We start from the raw sequence: 8,457 nt of genomic DNA on the forward strand, positions 1-8,457 counted from the left end.
TACCTACCCTTAATCCATTCAGCAGGTGTCCGGCTATGTGCCTCTAAGGTTTCATTCACTTATCTAAAAATGTGGTTTTTCAAATGGCTGCCATTTTAAAAGTGGAAGGGGTCAGACCCTTTTATGGTTGTTTCTGAATCGTAGAGATGATCAAACACTTCATTGATGTTCTGTAAGTGCTGCCAAGACCCAATGAAGTGTTTGTGAAGGTCTTGTGTTACTCATTCGAACACTCTGGACGAGAACAGGCCATTCAGCCCAACAAAGCTCGCCAGTCCTCTCCACTTGTTTCCTCCAAGAAAGCATCAAGTCGAGTTTTGAAAGTCCCTAACGTCTTACTGTCTACCACACTACTTGGTATCTTATTCCAAGTGTCTTATCATTCTTTGTGTAAAGAAAACTTCCTAATGTTTGTGTGAAATATACCCTTAACAAGTTTCCAACTGTGTCCCCGTGTTCTTGATGAACTCATTTTAAAGTCACCGTCTCGATCCACTGGACTAACTCCCTTCATAATTTTAAACACTTCAGTCAGGTCTCCTCTTAATCTTCTTTGTTTAAACTGTAAAGGCTCAGCTCTTTTAATTTTTCCTCCTAACTCATCCTCTGTAGACCTGGAATCAGCCTAGTCGCTCTCCTCTGGACTTTATCTTGTGCTGCTATGTCCTTTTTATAGCCTGGAGACCAAAACTGCACACAGTACTCAAGATGGGGCCTCACCAGTGTGTTATAAAGACTGAGCAGAACCTCCTGTGACTTGTACTCCACAGATCAAGGCGCTATATAACCTGACAGTCTGTTAGCCTTCTCAATGGCTTCTGAATACTGTCTGGAAGTCGATAGCTTAGAGTCCACTATGACTCCTAAATCCTTCTCACTAGGTGGACTCTTGATTTTACGACCGCCCATTGTGTATTCAAACCTCACATTTTTACTTCCTATGTGTAATTCTTTACATTTACTGACATTAAATTTCATCTGCCACAACTCTGCCCAAGCCTGTCTGCTGTCCAAGTCCTTCTGTGATGATATAACGGATTCCAAATTATCTGCTAATCCTCCTATCTTGGTATCATCTGCAAACTTCACCAGCTTGTTACTTATATTCCTATCTAAATCATTTATGTATATTCAAAATAGCAGCAGCCCCAACACTGACCCCTGCTGGTCACCACTCTTAACATCAGCCAGTTCCCATTTCCTATTATGTAACATTTTGCAGTACATTAACTAAACTGTTGCCAGAAGGCCCATGAATACGACGCCACACAGAACTGTTGGAAGTTTCTAGGGCAGCAGAATCTGCAGGGACTCCAGGAATTCCCAAACTGTTCTGTGGTATCACAGGCCCTTGTCTTCACGCTGACCATTTTCTTGATCTGTAATTAGACTGCAGCTCAACTGGACAGCTGCTCTTGTTGTTGTCGTTTCTCCATTTAGTGAGCAATTCTCAAACTTCGCTGTCACCGTTTGCTTTATTTTAATAAGAAATTCAGCAAAGCTTTGTATGTTTTATTCACAGAATTATATATTTTTTTTTTCCCGGAGATTACTTTTAAGGTTTCTCTCACACTTCTTTCGCGATGTTTGTTTACGAAGAAGTCATTTGATTAGGCGGACAAAAGCTTCCATACATGTAAATTAACATCTCATGTTTTAGAACCCAGTGCTTGCTAGTTGTTAATTGTCATTTTTAAGGAAGCTATTTAGAAGCAATTAAGAGAAAACAATAAGCAGGCGAATTCTTACTATGAAAAAAGTAATTGTATGCGGTTCATAAAGGGAGCCTGTTGTGCTAAAAGCATTAGCAACGGTATTTTCATCCTTTTATTTTCTATACCTGCTGATCCTAGTCAGGGAAGTGGAACAGCAGCAGTCGTGCAGCATTCTAACGTTCTTACAAAGCTGAGTCACACTCTGTGGAATGACAGAAGAAACAAGGAAATATTAAATATGACCTGAACTGAACACGGGGTCTAGCACCAAATGAATTATTTGGGAGAAACACAATAATCCATAGGCGTACTTTTTGGACTGTTATTGAGAATGTGAGCTGAAACTGCTGTTTGTATTTTTTTTGTACTTTTAATTTTAAATTTGTGCTTTTTTTTTTTTTTAAATGCAGCTTTATGTGTTGTAACAGTCAGTGTTGTCCTCGCAGCTCTTCTCCTCACTCGTAATGAAGTCAGGGAGTCCTAAATATCCAAAATGGTGCGCCTGAAACTACTCAAGGGATGGACCATGACGAAGGGAGAGCACAGAGAGTGAGTAAAATGCCGCTAACTGTCCACATCTTCCCACACGTGAATCTGAAACCCTTCTTATTGCTTGTTGTGACTCGTTCTCCTCTATATCCAGAATACTTTTGCTTCCCACCTCAATTTGGACCTTTTGGAGTGAGATTTTAGTCTAGCCATCCACTCTTGATTTTCATTCTGGCCTTTCTTTGTCTATGGAGACAGCAGAATAGAATTCCCGCAGCAGCCCCGGTGTCCTTGTCCCTGAACCCTCACTGGCTCTTCAATGGCCAGGTCTCTGTGACCACATGTGAGGTTGAGATTTGAAGTTCTCGATAGTACTGCTGGCTGCCACACTACTAGGTTATTTATTCCATGTATCTGTGGTTCTTTGTGTGAAGAAAAACGTTCTAACATTTGTGTGAAACCTGTCCTTACCAAGTTTCCAACCATGTCCCTTTGTTCTTGTTGAATTCTTTTTAAAGTAGCAACCTGGATCCACTATACTAATTCCTTTTGTCATTTTAAATACTTCAGTCATATCCACACTTATTCTCTATTTACTTAAACTGATAAGGTTAATCTCCTTCACTCTTTCTTCATAGTTCATCCTTTGCAGTCCTGGAATTGGCCTAATTGCTCTTCTCTGGACTTTCTCTGGTGCTGTGATGTCTTTTTTGGATTATGGAGATCAAAACTGAACACCGTACTCCAGGTGAGGCCACACTAGTGTGTTATGTACCTTAAGCAAAATGTCCCTTGACTCGTACTCCGCATATCGTGATGCATAACCTAACATCCTGTTAGCTTTCTTCATTACTTCTGCACACTATCTGAATGTAGATAGTCTTTAGTCTACCATGACTGCTACATCCTTCTCATGAGGTGTACTTTCAAGTTTCACACCTCCTAGTGTGTCTCCAAGTCTAACATTTATACTTAATACACGTAATACTTTACCATTTAGTTACATTGAGCTTCTTCTGCCACAAAAATGTCGGAGTCCCTGTGTAACAGTTGTGAACTAAGAGCTATATAGCGCCTGACCCGGCACAGATTCACACTGAGGCAGGTGTTAAAAAGACACAAGCTTTACTTTTCTTCAGCGGAGGGCACATCTTCCCCGTAATCCCTCCAGCCACAACACAGTCTCAAATAAAGCACTTAAGTCACAGACCACACTCTTCCTCTGGCTCCACCACTCCTTCCAGGCAGCCTCGTCCTCCTCCTCCTCCCGATTCTGGCCCTGAGTGGTGGTTGCTGGTTCCTTTTATGGCCCTCCTGGAAATGTGCTACCGGTGCTTGCTCACCTGTTGCCAATTGCACACCCGGGTGGGGCCGAAGATTAGTCCATCTGGGCTCAGAGACCCACGCCGCGCCCCCTGGCGGCCATCCCAGATCCCCACAGGGTTGTGGAGAACACCATCTCCCATGGAATCCTGCGGGAAACTGTGGCACCGTCATATCAAGAACAGGAGTGCTAGGAAATATTTAATATAGGGTCAGACGAGGAAGGTCCTGTTTCACTAACACACTGGTATTCTATGGAGAAACAACAAAAGCATACAATACGAGAAGTGCGTATAATATTATTTCAGAAGACAATTGATAAGGTACCACATGAGAGTTTAGTGATCAAACTGAAAGAAGTGGGAATTATGGGTACAAAATTGGCTCAAACACAAGAAGCAAAGAGTAATGACGAGGGGAACTTTTTCAGAATTAGGTGACGTTAAGAGTGGCATCCCCCAGAGATCTGTGCTAGGGTTGCTGTTATTTTTAACATGTATAAATAATGTAGATAAGTAGTGTCGGTTGAGGCCCCTATATAAAGCCCTAGGCAAGGGGGACCCCCCCCATCGGCGTCAATGGTGCAGCTGGGTAGTTAGGATTCCAGAGTGCATGCCCTTCAGCTGGGCGGCTACCTATGATGCCTAATGAACTGACCAGCTCTGTGGACAAAAATATAATCAACCAATAATGGCGCACTGCACGATAATGTGCAGGGAATATACTTGACTTGAGTATTTCTAATTTTGGGCGGCACGGTGGCGCAGTGGTAGCGCTGCTGCCTCGCAGTTAGGAGACCCGGGTTCGCTTCCTGGGTCCTCCCTGCGTGGAGTTTGCATGTTCTCCCCGTGTCTGTGTGGGTTTCCTCCGGGCGCTCCGGTTTCCTCCCACAATCCAAAGACATGCAGGTTAGGTGGATTGGCGATTCTAAATTGGCCTGGGTGTGTTTGTGTGTGTCCTGCAGTGGGTTGGCACCCTGCCCAGGATTGGTTCCTGCCTTGTGCCCTGTGTTGGTTGGAATTGGCTCCAGCAGACCCCCGTGACCCTGTATTCGGATTCAGCGGGTTAGAAAATGGATGGATGGATTTCTAATTTTCCTCCTCTTTCTCTGTACGTTTAGCATTCGTTGGCTCAGAGGTCAATGCGCTTGCGCCTTCCTGAGCAGCTCTTCTTCGTTTCTCCACCCTAGCTGCCCGCTTCTTCTCTTCTTTCGTCGGCATCTTTTCACGTGAAAACTGATAAAGTCAGTGTTTGTGTTACGATTACTTTGGATGTTTTCTTAAATTTTTCACTTAAGCTGCCACTTAAGTCTTCAATCTGCCTCAAGAATGATTTAAGATATGAAGAGGTAGGGGAAGTGGTGGCGAAGGTGCTAGGGATGAGAACGGCACTTGTACACCTGCGTCGCACGGCTGCCCTGCTGGCCACTGCCAAGAGTTGATTCTACAATAAAATAAAAATAAAAATAGGAAGAACCTTGGAGGTCAATTATCACCCCGAAAGCGGACAGGAGACGTCACGTAGTATATGTGCACCACATCTCAGGTCAATAGTTCAAACGGTTTGCGAGCGACAGGTGACTTAAAATCCTGGACAGGCAAACGAACAGCCACAATAGTGTATTGTATATGAAGATAAGCTGGTTAAGTTTGCAGATGATGCCAGACTAGGTGGAAGGGCAGATAAGAGAGAATCAGCTAAACTGTGTGGCGGACGGCTGGGTCCCATGCCCGGCCGGGACGCCCCTTCTGCTTGTGTTCCGGTGGCTTGTGTTTGAGCCAATTTTGTACCCACGTACAGACCATGCCCATAATTCTCACTTCTTTCAGTTTGATCACTAACCTCTCCTGTGGTACCTTATCAATTGTCTTCTGAAATAATATTATACGCACTTCTCATATTGTATGCTTTTGTTGTTTCTCCATAGAATACCAGTGTGTTAGTGAAACAGGACCTTCCTCATCTGACCCCATATTAAATATTTCCTAGCACTCCTGTTCTTGATATGTGCTGCCTGATTTTTTTTCCTTAATATTAATTTACCTGTGCTGCATGTTAAACTTACTGGCCTATAGTTACAAAGATCAGCCTGTTCACCGTTTTTTACAGTGGGATAAGATTTGCTAGCTTCCAATCCTTTGGAATTTCACCTGCAGTGTGCAGAGATTTTTGAAAAAAAAAATGTGCCAAGGGCTTATATTTGTACTCACTAACTTCTTTAAGCACTGGAGAGTAAACGTTATGCGGTCCTGGTGATTTGTTAGATTTTAGTCTCTTTATTCTAAGCAGTATTGCCCCTCAACAATTTCCGAATCACAGGTCTAAGCTAGCAACCCTTAGCTGGACGGCTTGTGGCCCCTTTGCTGATCCTCGCTGGCGTCACTTCTTCACTACGAGTGATGGTCTGAGGCCTAGAAACCAGCTGCCAGGCTGCCTCCTTATTGATATCATTTCTGGCTTTCTTGTTATACATTCACAAATAATAATGAGACAGCTAATGCATTGATTCTTAATGTCAGTCCTAGACAAGTCAAGTCAGGAATGTGCGTTGCTGCACCCACTACACGATGAAACAACTCGGGATCCCAGTTTGCAACCCCCCAAGCAGACACCCAGTCCAGTCTCACCCTCCGGAAATGACCCTCTATCTGCCGAAGCCAGGTGTTATGTGGGTGACCCCTTGGCCTGGTCCAGCCACTCCGATCCCCAACAATGGGGTTCTTACAAGCTGGGTCACCCTCTGGGAAACGCTCCACATGGCCGTAGTGCCGTAACTGACGCTCCCTCACAATGCAGGTCATGTACCTCATTCGGGACTCCATGAGCAACTGCTCATTCGACACCAAGTCAAACCAATGGTACCCAAGGATGTTCCGTAGAGACACAAGGACTCCAGTTTTCATCTCAGGTCACTGGATAGCATCCATGTCTCACAACTATATAGCAAGACAGGGAGCACCAGAGCTCTAAAAACTTGGACCTTCGTCCTTTTGCAGAGATATCAGGAGTGCCACACACCCCTTTCCAGCGACCTCATGACCCCCATGTTCTCCCAATCCGTCTACTGACTTCATAAGAAGAGTCACCAGAGACATGAATGTCACTGCCGAGGTAAGTAAACCTCTCGATTAGGTCAACACTCTCTCCGCAAACAGACACAATGCTGATGGCCGTGCCCAGGAGGTCATTAAAGGCCTGATCTTTGGTTTTTATCAGGACACTTGCAAGCCCAGACACTCAGTCCCCTCACTCAATCTCTTGAGTGCCCCGATCAGAGCACCCATTGACTCCGCGAAGATCACAGCATCATCAGCAAAGTCAAGATCAGTGAATCTTTCTTCACCAACAGATGCCCCACAGCCGCTGGACCCCACGACGTTGCCCAGCACCCAGTCCATGTGATCATTGAACAGAGTAGGAGCAGAACACACCGCTGACTGACCCCAGAATCAACTGGGAAAAACACAGAGGTCCTGCCTCCAATCTGCACAACACTCACAGTACCAGTGAACAGGCCGGCCATGATATCCAGCAACCTCGAGGGGATCCCGCGAACCCTCAGGATGTCCCACAGGGCAGCTCGATCAACTGAGTCGAACGCTTTACTAAAATCGACAAAAGCTGCAAAGAAACTCTGCCAATATCCGCATTTGCGCTCTATGAGAACCCTCGGTGCCAGGATGCGGTCGATGGTAGACTTCTTGGGCGTAAAACCAGACTGTTCTATATTAGGGTGGTCCACAAACCAATGCAAAGAGTTAATGTTTTGTAAAATCATTTCTCCACAAGGCTTATTTTTGTCCTTTAGGGATGGATAGCTTGCTTACCTATGAAATTTTGGCCTGACAGTAAAACATTTAGGGGTCACTCCATTCCATTCCACTCCAGACTCAGCCGGGATGCCTGGAAGGAACAGGAGGAGGTCTATACTTCCCCCGGGCTGCGAGGGGGCAACCGCCCTGGATGATGAGGGGACCATGGAGATGGAGCAAGGAGGCTCAAACTCACTGGGGTCCGTGACCACCACCAGGGGGGCGCCCCGAGCGTCGTGGAGCCCGGGCGATCAACACTTCCGCCACACCTGGGAAGGTGGAGGGAAGGACCTTCCAGGAACGCCTGGAGTGCTTCCGGGTGCTAGTGCGGAACTTTCACCACACCAGGAAGTGCTGCCGGAAGATCATCAGCAAGCACCTGGAGCACATCTGGGTGGATATAAAAGGGGCCGCCTTCCTACAGTCGAGGAGCTGGAGCAGGACAAAGCTCCAGTGACAGGTGGAAGAAAGGCGGCCCGCAGATATTGAAGGCCTGTAGAAGGGTGTTGTGGTGCTGGAAGCTCTGTGTGTGCGCGGGACTTGTCTATTAAAGCGTGTGCATTTTAAGAACTGTCGGTGTCCGTCTGGTTGTGTCCAGGCTGAATACCTCACACCGTGTACATAGTCTTGCATGGGGTCCTTAACTGGCTAAGTTATTAGTAAACAATTAAAAAAAAAAAACGAGAACATTCTAGTACTAAAGTGGAATCCCAATAACATTGTAGCAGTAAGTGGAAGTTTCCAGAACATTCTAGTATCAAGTAAGAGCTCCAAGAACATTCTAGCAGTAAGTGGGAGCATTCTAGCCATTGATGGTGACAGAATCTCAGAGGAAACAACGGAAAAGATGTTGCAAAGCCCTGCAGCGGCCACCATGACCAGACATTCCTTGACGTCTTAAGCCGACCAATGAACAGCTGAAGTTGGAGGATTTGGTAACGGAAAGAACAGCATTCATCTCTGATATCCTTACGGGAAATGGAAAAGAAAATGATCAATTGTTTCTCAAGAAACCGGTAGAACTGTGAAGAGACGATCCAAACTTCAACGAATTATTTTGTGAACTGTTTGGCACACGTGATGGTAGTAAACAACGCAGCTGAAAGATGAGGAGGTCT

The 8,457-nt window shown here is 45.4% G+C and overlaps 1 long non-coding RNA gene across 1 annotated transcript in view; it reads left to right on the forward strand.

Moving 5' to 3' along the window:
* Positions 1 to 2,942, forward strand: part of LOC120518964 — an 11,824-nt gene extending 8,882 nt beyond the window's left edge. Inside the window, exons 2-3 of the long non-coding RNA XR_005631347.1 lie at positions 2,162 to 2,264; positions 2,843 to 2,942. This is a non-coding gene — a long non-coding RNA (uncharacterized LOC120518964). The remainder of the gene's footprint in view (positions 1 to 2,161; positions 2,265 to 2,842) is intronic.
* Positions 2,943 to 8,457: the final 5,515 nt, after the last annotated feature.

This window comes from Polypterus senegalus, chromosome 18 (assembly GCF_016835505.1).
Source record: "Polypterus senegalus isolate Bchr_013 chromosome 18, ASM1683550v1, whole genome shotgun sequence".
In the NCBI taxonomy this organism is placed as follows: domain Eukaryota; kingdom Metazoa; phylum Chordata; class Cladistia; order Polypteriformes; family Polypteridae; genus Polypterus; species Polypterus senegalus.